Source organism: Siniperca chuatsi, linkage group LG22 (genome assembly GCF_020085105.1).
Source record: "Siniperca chuatsi isolate FFG_IHB_CAS linkage group LG22, ASM2008510v1, whole genome shotgun sequence".
NCBI classification, from domain to species: domain Eukaryota; kingdom Metazoa; phylum Chordata; class Actinopteri; order Centrarchiformes; family Sinipercidae; genus Siniperca; species Siniperca chuatsi.
Window position 1 is genome coordinate 2,095,403 of NC_058063.1, and position 17,959 is coordinate 2,113,361.

The following is a 17,959-nucleotide window of genomic DNA, read 5'->3' on the forward strand; positions in this document are numbered from 1 at the left end:
GAAAACATGGAACAGTGGTGAACCTTCCCAGGAGTGGCCGGCCGACCAAAATCACCCCAAGAGCACAGCGACGACTCATCCAAGAGGTCACAAAAGACCCCACAACAACATCCAAAGAACTTCAGGCCGCACTTGCCTCAGTTAAGGTCAGTGTTCATGACTCCACCATAACAAAGAGACTGGGCAAAAATGGCCTGCATGGCAGAGCTCCAAGACGAAAACCACTGCTGAATAAAAAGAACATTAAGGTTCGTCTCATTTTGGCCAGAAAACATCTTGATGATCTTGATGACCCAGGACTTTTGGGAATAAACACTGCAGCTACTCTGTGGACTGACAAGACAAAAGTTGAACTTTTTGGAAGGTGTGTGTCCCATTACATCTGGCGTAAAAGTAACACCGCATTTCAGAAAAAGAACATCATACCAACAGTAAAATATGGTGGTGGTAGTATGATGGTCTGGGGCTGTTTTGCTGCTTCAGGACCTGGAAGACTTGCTGTGATAAATGGAACCATGAATTCTGCTGTCTACCAAAAACTCCTGAAGGAGAATGTCCGGCCATCTGTTCGTGACCTCAAGCTGAAGCGAACTTGGGTTCTGCAGCAGCAGGACAATGATCCAAAACACACCAGCAAGTCCACGTTTGAATGGCTGAAGAAGAACAAAATGAAGACTTTGGAGTGGCCTAGTCAAAGTCCTGACCTGAATCCTATTGGGAAGCTGTGGCATGACCTTAAAAAGGCAGTTCATGCTCGAAAGCCCTCCAATGTGGCTGAATTACAATAATTCTGCAAAGATGAGTGGGCCAAAATTCCTCCACAGCGCTGTAAAAGATTCATTGCAAGTCATCGCAAACGCTTGATTGCAGTTGTTGCTGCTAAGGGTGGCCCAACCAGTTATTAGGTTTAGGGGGCAATCACTATATCACACAGGGCCATGTAGGTTTGGATTTTGTTTTCCCTTAATAATAACCTTCATTTAAAAACTGCATTTTGTGTTTACTTGTGTTATCTTTGACTAATATTTAAATTTGTTTTTGATCTAAAACATTTAAGTGTGACAAACATGCAAAAAAAGAAGGGGGCAAACACTTTTTCACACCACTGTAGATGACACACAGTGCTGTCAGCAGCTTAGCAGGAGAGATGCTCTGTGGTGCACCAGGATTTTATAACTATGACCAGGATGCACACTTTTTATTTCTCTGACTGTGTGGGAATCTGATGTTTTCACATCACGGATGCTGAACAAAAGCATTGAAACATGAGTCTTACATGTAAAACCAATGAACCACAAGCACATGACAAATTAATACCCACCGGCCCTCCGAGTCGATGCATCAGTTTGAAGTGCAGACTCGGAGTCCACTCTCAAAATCCTGAGTCAGGGATAGCCCTAGTAACTACACTATCACAGTTAGCTTGCTTCAGTGACTAGTGATGCGTCTGTTTGGTACTTATATTTAGCATACAGATGCTAGTGCAGCCAGTGCACCTATCAATGTCTTTTAAGGCTAGCTCTGGGTCAAAGTATTGAATAGATAGGGGCGCCGTAGTAGCTCACCTGGTAAGAGTGTCTCCCTCGCTCTCTGTTTAGAGACAACTGACAAATATGTAGAATAACAGGCGCAACAGGCCTAGCCCACAGTGAAAAATTGGGATAAACAATTACTTTTCCTCCCTATTTGTTATAAGAGCGGCCCATTTAAGGAAGAGGGCAGTGCGTAGTGAGTGTATGGGCGATTGAGAGAGAGAGTGACTGACTGCACTCAGAACAAACAGGTGTTGGCAATGAGGGAAACGTTTGCAGTGAAGTTGTCTAGTGGCAGTAAATGTACAGTGTAGATTACAGTTTGCGCATGAATAAACACTGCAGCTCCTCTCAGCAATATCAACATTCTACAGCTGTCCTCAAGAAATGTAACAGCCACCTCACCAATGTTTAAAACTATAAACCAGCACAAAAATGACAATTACCAACATAACATAAGCCACCATGTTCTGAACAAACACATTACAAACACTAACAAAAAGCAACATTGCATTTTGGAACATAAAACAGCAAACTTAAACTACTCAGTCCAGCACTGCATGATGGGAAATGTGGGCCGTCACTCTCTCAGAGCTGTCTGCAGCACATGTACACAACACAGCTGAACAGATGGTGGTGCGGAGTCAAGCAGTGTCTTCATGGTAAGCTGCTAACTAGTTTGTGATATACATTACTGGAAAGTTAATAAACAATGAACCCATCATTTTCCCTTTTCAATATAACTCTAATAACCCTGTCCCTGACAATCGTCTTGTCACTCATGCTTATCACATCTGTTTGCTGTGTTAGCAAGGTAGCTAGCCAGGTATAGTTTGTCAGTAGTCAGTAATGTAGCAGATTAAAAAGGTAAGTATGAAGCCTTGTGTTAATCCGCTCCCGTTTGCCCTGTTAAATTTACTGCATTATGCTGTTAATACAAACTCTACACTTCCTGTATCATGTATGTTTCAAATTAAAAACCCTCTCGTGTTTCAGTGGACAGAAACCCTTAATTTCTTAACAAGGCTTTTATTGTGAGACATTTGCAGGAACATGTTGTGGAAAATTCACTGACTTGCAACTCCACTCATTTATGGGCTCTCGTTATGTTTCACACGGGAGCGACTGAGTCACATGCGACACCTAGGGGTACACTTTGGTATACCCGTCTGGTCTTTGGCTGTATATCAAACTGGTTGGACCAGCCCAAAGCTACTCAGCAGCAAATCCTCACATTTTGAGAAATGGAACATTTTCCCTTGATAAGTTAAATGTTTAATCAAATCTGTGATTCAACTAATCGATTAATAAACTAATCATTTAATCAACTACTTGTTTAATCAACTCAGGGCGCGACCATCAAAATCTGTTTAGTGCAACTAAACATTTGCATTGGTCACCCAAGCGCGCCTGAAATTTAGCTGGTCTGATAAAAATTTAAGAAACGGCTCCATTGACGATCGATTAACTAGTGGACAAAGAAAGAAAGAGAAACACAAAGAGGCGGGGGGGGGGACTGAAGGGAAAAGCAAGGTGAGCAGATTAGTTTGTGAGGTAAACACTATAATAAGGTGGAGGATTAAGTAGAATTAAAATGGTGAAATAAGATAATTTACTAGAAAAAGGGTGATGTATTCTTCCAAATTTTATATAATATTTTCAATAGACAAATTTTATGAAACAAGAGCGCATCAACTTCAACAAGTCTGGATAGCGTGTTTTGGATTCATTCTACTTTCACATAAGAGGCATTGGCATGCAAGGAAAAAACATTCTTCAGGAATTCAAGGCAACACAGGGTGAGTAATTGATATACAAATCATTTTGGGGGTGAAGTGCTCCTTTGGGTTAGTTAGCATGAAACAAAGATACCAACTCACCTAAATGGTAAATGGACTGTACTTATATAGCGCCTTTCTAGTCTTTCTGATTACTCAAAGCGCTTCAGCTGAGAATTGTCAAAAAATGTTGCCGTCATCGATTGGTTTTAGCAATCTCCCGATTGCATATTTTTACTGAATATCGGCCAATAACCATCAGCGGCCTATTGATCTGGGCATCCCTAGTAGAGCCCATACAGCATCACTTGACCTGAGAAACCCCATGTTTACTGACAAGTCCACCAGCTCCACCTACCTAATTTGCATATTGATAACAACATTTAATACCACGTGTAAATGCAAAGGCCTGTGATCAGATGCCATTATCTAGATTATAGGCTAAATTGTAAACACATTTCGCAATTATAAAATTGTTGAACAAAATGGGCAACCAAGGAATTTATCTAGGGCTGAGTGATATTTAATAACACTGCAATTACACTGAAATCTTTTTGTTTACCTAGCTCTACAAGATAGGTTGGCTATGCCCTCATACAAATAAAAGTCCCTTCAAACAGTTTCACATTAGTTATGCAACACTTTAATGTAACATTGCAGTGAGGCTGAGTTGCATATATAATTTTAATCTTATTTGGTGCACAACACAGTCAGTGATTTATGCAAAACAGTTGACTAAATTGGTTCTTAATTTAAAAGGTTACTGTACTTTGTAAACAGTTTGTAATTACTGGATTGTCTTTATAATTTTTTGTAAGTATGTTCAGATTTAGGCTAATGATAGTGAATATGTGCTTACAATATCAGCTCTTGACCGCTTTAACAGCGATTTCAGTCTTTAAAACCCATACTGATCAAACCTGGCAGTCATTTATCATTCATCATACAACTACACAGACACAGGGCTTCCTTGTGATGTTTGATGCAGTTCTGCACAGCAGTGTGGCTTCACGTTAAGCTCCATCTGGTCCTCCCACAAGCAGGGACAGGGAGCCTCAGGAGGATATCAGTGGGTTTTGATGCATCACCACAAGCAGAGATGGAAAAGGAAGGAATCAGACAGGGAGAGGATTTCTTGCTCTACTTAGCACACTGATGGGAACCCCGACCAGACAAGCATCACCTCCTTGTTCACAGTGAAGGAACGTAACAGCATCATATTACATAACACTGGCTGAAGCACCAAAGGGGGATCTGCACTCTTATGTGCCTGACATGACTAATTCTACCTCTAAAGACATAGTGATGGTGGAAGTACGAAATTATTTTATATCGTAGCCCTCCATCTTCTCTTCTTGCCCAGTGGGATAAATTAAAGAATGATCCTGTTCCACCGGTGAGGCCAGCTCAGTGTATTAATGTGAGAGGGGGCAGATGGATCAGTGATCCAGGACTTCAGAAGGTTCACGGCGTGTACCCTTCTGAAAAAAAAACGAGAAAAAAAAAAATGACACACACACCTACCTCAGCTAAACCTGACGTTGGGCATAATCACGTCGCCTGTGAAACCGGATCCACTGGTTTTATGTTAATGTATGCATGTAAGTTTCAGTGTGTAGAAGAAAAAAAAAAAGATCTAAAAAAAGAAAGTGTCTGCTGAGGAGCTGCTGACGCAGCCGTGAGAGTTTGTTGTGGATGTATGCAGCTGGAGTGGCCGCGGTGTGCCGGGTGCTTGAGGGTGAATGAAGAGGAGGAAGCCCTTTGACTAATCTCTGGGGAAGATAATGATCTTACATGCAGGCTGAACACTGTGCTTCTGGAGGACTGGTAATATAGGTGCTCGCTCATACAGAACTGCCTGCACCAGTCAGCTGCAACAACAGAAATCCTTACTGAACGCAAAATCCATGGGCACTTGCTTCATAAATATGAACTCCTTCTGACAGGTTCAAGTCTAACAACATTGCTAGTGATGTTTACATTATATAAATTTGCATGGGACCACACTAGATCTTGTTTTATCATGTGGTCTACCCGTTTAACATTGAAGTTTGCAATGCAGTTTTCTCTGATCCCATGCCTGTTTTATTTGAGATCTCTCTCCCCTGTCATATCGCTAAACCGTGTGCTCCAGCTCATTGTTGTCGTATGTTTAACCCTTCCACTGCTGTACAGTTCACTGCTGCTTTTAAAAATTCTGTTGAGACTCACTCAGGGTCCCCCCTTTGTCATTTCCTCAGAATCCTGTGAAAAATTTCTCCACTTTTTTGTTGACAAGATTGCAATTAGAGCACACATCTCACCCCCTTCTTATGACCCATCCATCACTGTCACTTGCGCTGCTGTTTTTAACCCTCTTTTTCTAAAGGAAATTATTGATCACATGAAATCTTCAGCTTGTCCCACAGATGTTGATCCCCCCACTCGCCTTTTTAAAGAGATCTGAGAGACTATTGGACCAAACATCCAAATAATTATTAACAGCAGTCTCTCTTCAGATGTTGTACCAGCAAATTTTAAGCATGCGGTAGGTGCAACCATTGATCAAAAATCCAATCTGGACACCCCAGTCCACTCCAATTTTAGACCAATTTCTAAGCTCCCATTTCTTTCAAAAATTTTGGAGAAAGTTGTACAGTCATTTTCGTCCTATTAATTTCTATTGTCTATTGGACCTTTTTGTCTACTATCGTGCGTGATACAGCTGTGTCAAGTCATAGTCTAGCCTCCAAAAAACAGGCATTAGCCTTGCTCATTGCATTGAGTGAAGGAATGGTGGGGAGGTTTCAGGACTGAGTGACGTGTCCTGGGTTGATTCTGACGGGTCATGACAGCAATCCAGAACCTTTGCGAAAAGTGAGGCAAAACTATTCTACTAATATTATCAAATGTAGCCTATAAACATTTATCAAATAGACTGAGTCTAAAGTAGTCTTTCCCTCTGACACAGGTGTGTTTTGCGGTCCTTTCAGGTGGTGTGCGGCTCCCTCATTGTGTTTTTTGACCTGTGGAAAGTGGGAGCTGTCGACCGCAGTGTAGGCCTATTGTTTAGCAAAAGTGATCATTATACATGTTTACGTTGGGTAAAAATCTACTTTGAATTTTGGAATTGATTAGAATTGTTTCTTTTCGATAAATATTTTTGTATGTGTAATTGTTGCATGCACGCCAGTCTGGAACAAACAAGCAGGAAGAACACCTTAGATTCTTATTCTACATCATCATCATTATTATTATTATTGTTGTTATTATCGTGTAGGCCTATAAAGACATTGCAATAGTCAATCGTTTTTTTCTCAATTGTGTGCTGCATTTAAATTCAGACTGTTTAGAATATAACTACAACAGCGCGGAGTGTCATCAAAAGAGCCACTGCGTGTGGACGAGCCCTTCACAGGGCACACACACACATGGGGATTCCCCAATTCTTATGCTTTTATATGTCACAGCAGCATTTGACACAGTAGACCATAGTATCCTCATCTCTCTCCCAGAGCACCGTGTTGGCATTAAAAGGTGCTGCTGTGGAGTGGTTCAGGTCTTACTTGTCTGACAGGAAGTTTTCTTTTAAGGGGAGTCTGGGGATGGCTGTAACTTTTGTCTCGGCACCTATAACGTGCAGAATTTTTGTGTTAGAGCTCTCAAATTTTGACACAAAGTCCCCTACATATAGCAATGTTTCCTCTTCTTAAGGAAAGAGCAGGGTGTTGAAGTGGTGACCGTCCTCCACTGCTGGAGTGCAGCATTTCTCAGAATCTGGAAATGAATTTGGATTACTGCGAGTAGATATTCTTACTCAGGTTAAAATTTGATTACTTGCATAGGGCCTAACTGGAAATGGCTGAAAGTCCCTGCATGAGTTGTTTTCACCAAAAAATAGTTTCAGACTTTTTGTACTCCATAATAATAAAACCATAAGCATGAGCACAGCCTGCGATCAGAGCTGTACGCAGCTCAGAGGGAAGGTCAGAGTAAAGCTTTTCTGGCCTGTGCTCTAACAGAAAAGTAGACAGTGAAAACACAGCTTTTGGACTACTTCAAAACCAGAAGCGATGTCTCATATAAGCACAAATCTTTTGAGAAAAAATAACGACTCAAATTATCCGAACTGAAGGCACAGAAAATAAACAATCTGAGAGTCCAATATGATCGATCCACATTATATTTGGAAGCATTTTTTCAAAATCTGTTATGTATTATATTTTTAAATGCAGCCGTCATACTTTAAATGAAAAAAGATTCACTATCACAGTACTAAATATGTGTATGATAGGATGATAGAAAGTGTATTTCATGTTGTTGGTGAATATACTCATTCACACCTCAAATCAATAGTATTAACTTTTCTATGTGTTAAAGCAGCAATACTGGAGGCCAAGCGACTGGCCCGTTCCAAACAGGCACGTTTTGAACAGGTACTGCACTAGTCTAACTATAAAAAGGCAGGAATATCTCTTTCTCTTTGTATGTGTGTACTGTATGTGTGTATGACTGTTCTTCGCATATCTCGAGAACTGTTTATCCGATCGACTTCACTCTTAGCGGGTGTATTGCTGAGGACCCAAGAGAGTGCAGTGTCAATTGTGAGTTGATCGGATGAGCGGTCCCCCCCCCCCCCCCCGAAAGGGCACCGCACTACTCTAACTAAAACTGAAGGATGGTAGGTCGGTTAGTGGGTCAGCCGGTATGTATGTCCTTTGATTTTCTCGACGCACATTCATCAAATCGACTTCACACTTGGCAGGTGTATTGCTGAGGATCCAAGGGAGTGCAGTGCCACGTGCGAGCTCTTGAGATCTACAGGACATATTTATTAGTAGTGCTTTACTACCACCAGAAGTACACACTGTGTAGTGTACTGAGAGGTGACTCCTATTAACTGTTACACCGCCGAACGGCATGGTCTCCGTCCCTCGTATGGTCGCTCGCTACAGTACAGAACAGATGAAGAAAGAGAGACCGGATATGTTACATTGTAGCAAAGTCCTGTATGTTTGCCATTTTGTTTGGCTAAACTCAAACATTTCACTTTCGGATTGCAGAGTGTAGATGGCAGAAAACTAAGTTACATGTTCATAAAGAGATTTTATCAAAAAAAAAAAAGTACAATAAAGCAATTAGGACTGCTAAGCAATTTTATTTTTCTAACCTAATAACCTCTAATAAGCAACCCCAGAGTGCTTTTTATCACAATAGATCACCTCATAAACCCAGTCACAGACCACAGCAACCATCTTACGGCTTCTAAATGTGATGAATTTGCGGACCACTTCAAAGACAGCCAACATCAGGTCTAGTATATTCCAACTCCAACATACCATAAAAGCTGAAGAAGGCGGAGTCCTCCACACACTCTGAACCCCTAGACAGTTTTAGCCTGGTTGACACTGAAATGCTCAGGGAAGTGGTAACAACACTGAAGTCTTCCACATGCACCCTTGACTCAATCCCAAACTCCTTTTTTTTTTTTAAATGTTTTAAAAATTCAGTGTCTGAGGAGGTTCTTACAATTTTTAAAATCACTCAATGCAACAAGACGTATTCCCCACAGCATTTAAGAATGCACTTGTGAAGCATCTCTATAAAAACAAAAAGGGGGGTGGGGTACCCTTGACCCCTCAATAGCCAGCAATTACAGACCAATCTCCAATCTTCCATTTTTAAGTGAAATTTTAGAAAAACTTGTGTATATTCAGTTAATTAATTTTATTAAGTTAGAAATGTTTCAGTCTGGTTTTCAAGCTAATCATAGCACTGAGACAGTCCCAGTCAAGGTAGTCAATGACATCAGGATGCATCTGGATACCAACAAACTTTCGGTGTTGGTTTTTATTATGTTATTAAGCTACACTTAACAGTTCACTATTACTATGCACTATTACTTTATACCATACTTTATACCGTATTATCATCATCAACCGGTAAACCCACTTTGTACTTCACACTTATTTTAATTTTATAATTATACCCACTTGGTAAAGTATTTCTGATTCTGTGCTTCTTTTGATACAGTTGATCACAACATTCTTTTAAAGAGACTGAGGAATCACATTTGACTGTCAGGAACTGTTTTTAAATGGTTTTCTTCTAATCTGTCTGGCTGAGAGTCTTTTGTTGCTATTGATAATAACTTCTCCAAAACCTCCCAAATAACCTGTGGGGTTCCCCATGGATCGATTTTAGGGCCACTTTATGTAGCCGTGTCTCCTGATGACACAGGACAAATCGACTCCCTTTTTAAATGTATTTTAGATATTAATGTATGGATGTCACAAAACCTTTTACAGCTCAACCAGGACATCTGAACTGAAACTTGAGTCATAGGTCCAAAAGCTCAGAGAGAGAAACTCACAAAATTAAATTCCATTGGACTTACCCCAAGCCAACAAGCAAGAAATCTTAGTGTGGTCTTTGACTCCAACCTAAACTTTAAAGCTCATGTGAGGTTTGTCACCAAATCAGCCTTTTATCACCGTAAAAATATCACAAAAGTGCGACCATTTCTGACACAGTGAAACTAATGCACGCTTTTATATTGAGCAAGCTGGACTACTGTAATCTGGTCTACCCAAAAAAAACCCTTATAAATCATCTACAGCTGAATCAGAATTCTGCGACCCGAGTGCTGACCAAGAGCAGAAGTAGAGAACACATTACACCTGTTTTAAAGTCCTTACATTGGTTGCCTGTTAGTTTCCGTATTGATTTTAAAATTCTTTTACTTGTTTTTAAAGCACTTTAGGGTCTGGCACCGGCACACATGCTTACAGCATATAAACCGGTACGGCCCCTCAGGTCCTCTAGCACGAGTCTGTTAGTTGTTTCCAAGTGCAGAACTAAAACTTTTGGTGAGGCAGCTTTTAGCTTTTTTTATGAGGATCTGAGAGAAACTGGAAGTGTTGACACTTTTTAAACAAATACTGAAAGCCCCACCCCAAAAGTTCCTGTACTTTTGGAAAGTACTACCCCCCGAACAGGGACCTTTTGGGGGGTAAAATAATGTCCCCTTAATTTAGACCCTGGTCCCTGCCGTGGAAACGCACTGAGTTCCTGCAAAGGTTGCAAGTCCCTGGGGAAAGTTCCTGCGGTGGAAACGCAACTGTATGGGCCTGTGTTTCCTGGAACCATAAGTAAAACCCACTGTAAAAAATCTGGGTGTGATAATGGAAAATGACTTTAAATTAGATAAACTCAGTGATCAAATCTAGCCTTTTCCAGTTGAGGCTCTTATCTAAGGTCAAGTCCTTATTATCATTAAGTGATTTTGAAAGGGTTATACATGCTTTTATCTCGACCCAACTACTGTAATACCCTTTATGTTGGTGTTAGCCAGGCCTCCGGCTCACGCTTGTAGTTGGTCCAGAATGCTGCAGCTCGTTTTTTCGCAAAAAAAAAAGAAATCGCAAGCAAGGGCACATTTCCCCCATACTGGCCTTGACTCCCTGGCTTCCTGTACATTTTAGGGTTATTTTAAGATTTTATTGTTTGCCTATAAATCATTAAATGGGGTAGCTCCTACCTATCTCTCTGACCTTTTACAACCACACGTGCCATCAAGGTCACTCAGGTCCTCTGACCTGTTGCTTCTAGTTGTCCCAAGATCAAGGTTGACACATGAGGAGGAGATTGCGCCTTTGCAGTTGTAGCCCCCAAACTCTGGAACAAGTTGCCTCTGCATGTTAGGCTACACTGCCTGTTTTTAAATCCCGTCTTAAAACAAATTTCTATTCCTTGGCTTTTAACTGCCTTTTTACTTATGGTCTTATTGCTTTTATTATGTTATTGCCCTTTTGTCTTTAAAACTAGTCTTTGTGTTTTTATTATGTTCAATGGTTTTTGCTATTTTTGATTGTACAGCACTTTGGTCAACTATTATTTTTAAATTTGTTTTATAAATAAATTTGGAGTTGTTACTTTATTGTTTCTGCTTTATACAACCAAACAATAGGGGTGGGCTGACCTAAAATTTACATTTTTATATTATATATATATATATATATATATATATATATATATATATATATATATATATATATATATATATATATATATATATATATATAAATGCGTATGTATTGTATACGGTAAAGGGATACTCCACTCAAAACATGATTCTACCTCTTTTCACTCTATTGGTAATGTGCAGGTGGATATCTTAAGAAAGAAAAAATGATTTTAAAAACTGGATGTGTTTATTGGCTCCAAAAATGCGGTATAGGCCTACATGTGTTTTGGGAGGAGTAGCCTGTCCCATAATGTAGGTTAATTAGTTAATGTAATGCGATTCATTCTCAGAGTTAGACAAGGGGTAGGATAAGGCATCTCAACAGCATTTATTTGGCAGACAACCAGATTCTTAGCTACTGCAACGAATATGATTGTATAAGTGAGCACTACATCACAGCCACCTACGAAAAAAGAAATGTAATCTGCTGTTAGGTGAACACAATGCATGGACGCGTACGGGAACCAGTTAGTTTGAAAACCAATTGGGACATAAAACCAGCGAGAACAGAGGGGGCTTTCGTGGAACGCAGTATGGAGTTCCACAAAAAGCAACGTGAAAAAAAAAAACTGTTTCCCACATCCAACCTACTACTCTGGTTATTTAATTGGCTTCAAATGAGGCGTAACATTCACACAATTTCTAATGACTGTCCCTTAATATTACATTAGTCCAACATCGAGTACAATAGACGCTAGTCACATTAGCCCCGCAACAGCCAAGCAACATAAAAATAGCAAAACTTACAGTTTCCAAGTTTGAAGTCGGTATCGATCCATCCTTGAGCTTCAGTTTTGAAGCAAAGCCTGCTTTGTAACTCATAGCAGTCAAAGCTCAAGCAGTCCGAAGTAAAAAGGTTAACTTAGCACACACATAAGAGTTTTCCAGTTGTTGCGGGGACATTTCCATCAAAAATAAAGTTAATCCACTGGGTCTTCACTTCCTCGGATGGTGTGAGTAGATGAAGACCTTTGTGTTGGTTTTTGCAGCCAACGACAGAAATCGGCATGCTTTGCTCGTAACATCCTTGCACATCTTTGTGTTACTGGAGTTGACGTTAGTGAGGAAAACAGTCATTTCTGGATGTAACTCCAGTTCTATGAGTATGTGTGTAACCCTCTACCTACATGTTATTGCAGGCACACAAAGCACTTAGTTTTAATATGCTAAAATATTTATCATGGTAAAGACGGCATTGCAAAATCCATGTCGTGGAAGAACGTGACACCAGTGACGAAACCGGCATACCACCCACCCCATACCAAACAACTTATCCTTGTTACTGTGTGGGCTACTTAAAAATCAATTTCTAAGTCATTACATAATTATATGCTTGTTGCTGACTACAATATTATATGGGCTAGACTATATTATTGCATTACACTAACATTTTTTTTGCCACATCACACTGCATTCCTGCTGTGGAAATTCCAATGCACACATGATCCAGCAAGCTGGCAAAATGTACAACTTTGCCTGAAATACCCAACAGCTCTATGCAGCCTCCAGAATGGAATGGATCTTGTGCAACGTTCCACCAGAATGCACATTGACTGTACACAAGACAGAAACATCAAAAGTCCTTTATGGAATGAGGCACAGCTCTGAGCAGCAAGCCTCTGTATCCATCCATCTTTACAGGTCTCATGCACACACATTTTAATGTGTGCACTGGACAGCAATATCACATAAACCAAACCAAAATACACCTAAAACTAAGGAAGAATCCAAACAACATACCCAAATCCTGGAAACTTATTTGTTAAGCAAAATTAAAATAAAGAGAAAATCCTGTTGTGTGATACTAGGAACGTTAAGGGTCCAATACCTAAAGCTGAGCTCGCACTACAGGAGTTTTGGGCCGATTTATCCCCGATTCACCCCTCTCGACAATCGGAGGGGAATTCTGGTCTGGGACAGTGGTCGGTACCAATGTTCAACTAAGATTATCTGGTAATGTGAGGGGTTTACAGATCCAGTCTTAAGCCTCCCAACCTGCTCACAGACTCATCTGGGCCGCCCCGATAATTTCAAACACGTTTGATATTTAGGATTTAAAATCTGGATGATTACGTCAGTACTTTCCCAGCGGGACCACAATAGCCAATGAGAGAGACAAGTCTACAAGGAGACGTTGACGCTGACTGTGTTGCCAAGCAACGGTAAACATTCTAGCACTTGAGGCTAACGTTAGCTAGCATACTAGCTACTGTTAAAACTTAAAATCTCACCTCCAGTTCTCTGTTAAGACTTGACAACCCATGTTGACCGCGTCTCCCCAACCATTTCCTCACCCAGACTTGTGCTTCTGCTTTTGTTTCTTCTCACTGCAAAATCATTTATGTTAGCAAAGCAAGTTCCTGTGAGATCACGCGAGGTGGGGTATCACTCCCTCTGGCCTGATAATCTTAATAATATCCTGTAGTTTGTGATGCGCCATTCATTTCAAATCTTGTAGTGTGAGCATGTTTGAGACTCGAGAAGAACATCTGTGAAGATACTCCTTAAGTGTGTGATGCAACCCGATTTCAAAATCGGTTAGGATTTTAAAACTGTAGTGCGAGCCCAGCTTCAGTTTCTCAACTGCATTAGTGTTTAATGTTGTCTTAACGTAAACAGCCATGCAGGGATTCAGCATCACAAAATACATTATAAAACATACAAATTATTGTCAACATCAGGAAATATCATAACAAATAACTCAACTCAAGACTAAGAATCAGATCAAGCATTCATTGCCAAATTTCAGTACCAGCCAGTTTTCAAAATGCAGTTCTAAAGACACCAGTCAGTCAGTTTTCAGATTAAATATGTAGCCCTAAACAAAATAGCAGATACAGCAGAGCTCGACAGTTACAGTTGCCAGGTTGCCGTTACCATTTTGAGAAATCTTTAGTTACCATCAGTGGCAACCACTTTTTGATTTCAAGCTTCAAAATCAAATGCAGGATCAGCGATTCTCCCAGTTTATTTTTTTCTCTCCACCTACACCTACTTTAGTAGCGTCCGAAGAAAAAGCACTTCAAACGAGACACAGCGTAGCTTACCGGTAGCCTGCAGCTGCACTTTTCGGGACACCCAGGCACACACACAGGGAAGTGGTCAGACTGTCTGAGAGTGTTCTTCGCTAGCCTGCCAACGCCTGGCAGTGCGTCCAAAAAGTCTGCCGTTTGTTAGGCCGCCCATCCTTACAGTCCGGAGCCGTCTTCTCTTCACCCTCCATGCCATTTACCGACTAACCATCCATTAGTCCGTCCGGGCCGTCCATTCCCGAGAGCCTGCCACCTCATCAGGACCAGAGTACATGAGCTAATGCCGGACTTTCTGGGCCAAATTACAAGGCTACAACTCTGAAGAGAGGTTTCACTCTGTCTAAATTCTTGGATCGCCAATTCTGCGGAGTAATTGTGGAAACCAAGAAAGTCTCAACTGAGCAGAGAACTTTTGTACTGACACAGACGATAGTAACAATGGCATAGACTGCTGGAAAAAAATGGCTGGAAAAAAAAGTTTAAGTTGAAATTTTTTTTATCGAAATCGAATTTGAAATCGAAAGTCAAATAGAATCATGGATTCGGAAAATTGTGACAACCCTACTTTTTAAACATAAAAAATAGGGACAGCAAAACATTTTTAATTTTTGTTGCATTAGTGATATTTAAATACTGCTGTTACAGTCGGAACCGGAACTAGACAACGCTGTACTTGCGTTTACTCGCATCCGCGCACAGGCATTTGTTTTAGAGATTATGGCGAAGCAAATTAAGTTGTTTGACTGCGGGGTGAAAGGTTCAACTAACCCGTCAATATCGCAAACGAATGCTGGTATTTGGTATACCAGGAATTGAGGGAGGACACTTTACCCGATAACACTAAAGGCAAATTTCACATTTCAGTATGTTCAGCTGACCTGCTATGCAACGACTAAAAGACTAAGTCACACAAGCAATTAATTGTAGGGAACTGACAATTACTTTCATTATTGATTAATCTGCCAATTACTCTCTCCATCAATTGTTTTATCCATAAAGCATAAAAAAAACTATGAAAAATGCCCATCATAATTCCCTAGAGCCCAAGATGATGTCATAAAATGTCATGCTTTGTCCAACCAACAGTTCAAACCCCAAAGACATTCAATTTCATGTGATGTAGGACAAGAAAAGCGGCAAATTCTCACATATGAGAAGCTGGAACCATGAAATGTTTGGCAATTCCGCTTAAAACCAATAGTTGATTATCAAAATAGTTGCCTATTGATTTTCTGACGATCAACTAATTAATAAATACAGATAAATCGCCTAATTGTTGATCTAATTAAATTGAAGTGGGCCAACTGAATACAATCACTATTTTGCTACAAGCTAGCCGCTGATGTACCAAAACGTAGCTATTTAGTAAATCTGTCACTAGTGTTGACAATTTGCAGGAGATGATTTTTGTTGCTTTGACTCACCACTCAGCACCTGTATGTACACAGGTGTGCAAAGATAACTTTTCTTGAAAGACTGCCTATAATTAGTTCCAAAATACATAGGTCTTTCTGGGACATAGAATTTTTTTCCTAAAATAATTACTACAAACTGGTTGACATTTTCAAGGTTTATACATTAGCTGCCCTGTAAGCCTCCTCTAGCTACAGCTACACAGAAACCACTACTCTGCTTCCCTACACATGTTATGCATCTCCTTCATCTTCAACTGGAAGGGCCACAAAGCCTAACAGCCACACTGAAGGACACTTCCTGCTGTGACTGCAACACACACACTGGTTCATAACGCCACATAAGAGAATGCAAGTGTGCTGACAGGATAGCGAGTTACTTTACAGCAAGAGAAACCATAACACCAAAGGGGAGAAAATTAGTAGAATATGGAACTACACGTCAGAGAGTTCAACGTAAACACAAATCATTACCACCTAAGAACGGTGTTTTAAGGATTAAAACTACAGAACAGCTCTTCAAATAGCTTCTTTTTTTTTTACCATCACAGGACATTGAAATTATCCAATAAAACCCCAATTTGCTAAAATGTTTTTTGAGTTGTCTTATGCAGATTGAGCCATACATTATACATACATTACGCCTTGAATGAAGAATTGAAAAAAACTGAGCAATTGTGAATAATCAATACCAATCCAATCTATCTAGTCTGCCACTGACAAGAGGTGCTCTTGCTATCTGCTGTGGATACCAGAGTTCCAGACTCATTATAGCATCATACTAAAGAAATGCACAATGCAAAAAACAATGCAACCTTATAACAAACACGTTTACATTGTAGTATGCTAATATAACATTAGACAAAAACTGAGTGTACAGAATTATGCTGCATATTTTGCAGAGTAGTGTTTAATCAGCATGACCTAAATAGCCTTCAGACTCTAGTGTGACCTTACATAGCGATAAGCCTGTCACACTGTCTCACCGTCAATTTAGCCATCTCTGCCGCCACACAGGCTCAAAGAAGGTACACCAAGTCCTAACATCATTATTAATCTCTAACCATTATTAATGCTTAGAGACATTAAACGTCAAGCACAAGCACTGAAAAGACGAGGCGACAGATTAACATCCACTGAGAAGTACAGGTACACTTGTACACACTGAAGGATCGATCAAACTAGGGGGGAACAGTGGCGACAGTACAGCTGGCAGCTAGCCGTCTCCAGCTTCGTTTCTCTCCACAATAATGGTGACGTTTTGAAACCCAGTGATAGCAAACGAGTAAGGTGAAAATCTTACCTAATGCTACCTGTACCATTTTACTGTTTCACACAAACACTTGACATTCCACGATGTGCTTAATGTCAATCATATATCCTGATGTAATTTTGCTTTCCATCCAGTGGCAAAGTACAGGTAGGAGAAGTCTCACTGAGACAGAATGTTTTAGACTGGTAGCAAGTTAGTGTTAGCTAACTTAGTTCAGCTTGTTAAGGAATTAGATGCTAAGTTACGTGTTTCTCTTGCCGGTGTTTCGTAATAATGTTAGTTAATTGTAACGTTAAACAGTATACGACGGGAGGTACGTTAGTTATTCTTTGTAAGTTAACCACGTATCTGCTAGTATTTCAAAAAGCAATCGCACCGGTTAACACATCGCACACGGTACGAAACGCTAAGCTAACAAAACTTAGCAATCAACGTTAGCTAGCACGGCTAACGCTATCCGTTGCATATGAAGTGGTATGGCGGAGGCGATACTGAAATTAACCCACCACACCGACAAAGCTAGCCGGCCAGCTTTAGCAAGCTACCACGGACGTTGCTATAATTTGTTGGACGCTGACCCATCCACAGCTAGCAGCTAACGTTAATGCTAACTAGCGTTGTGTTCACTTCCAGGACGTTACCATATGTAAAGTTACAGACTCCACGTCAGAAAATATGACAAATTACTGTTGCTTCGCTTACTTGCAACTACAAATACAATTCGGCAAACTCTAGCATCCACTAGGCTGCATATATTTCAAATTAAAGACCAACTTTTAGAACCGGTTCATGCTGTTCGGCAGCCGCCCGCAGCGGTGTAACTTAACGTACTTTGGTGGAGGAAAGTAGTCGGGATATCACGCCAATCTGTTGTAAAAGTTATTATTTTCTATAAATTAATACTGCTTGATGTATTAACGTTATATC

At 40.3% G+C, this 17,959-nt stretch overlaps 1 protein-coding gene across 1 annotated transcript in view; it reads right to left on the bottom strand.

The window, feature by feature from the left end:
• mta2 (metastasis associated 1 family, member 2) overlaps positions 1–17,959 on the bottom strand; it is a 51,755-nt gene that overhangs the window by 33,041 nt on the left and 755 nt on the right. The window lies entirely within an intron of this gene.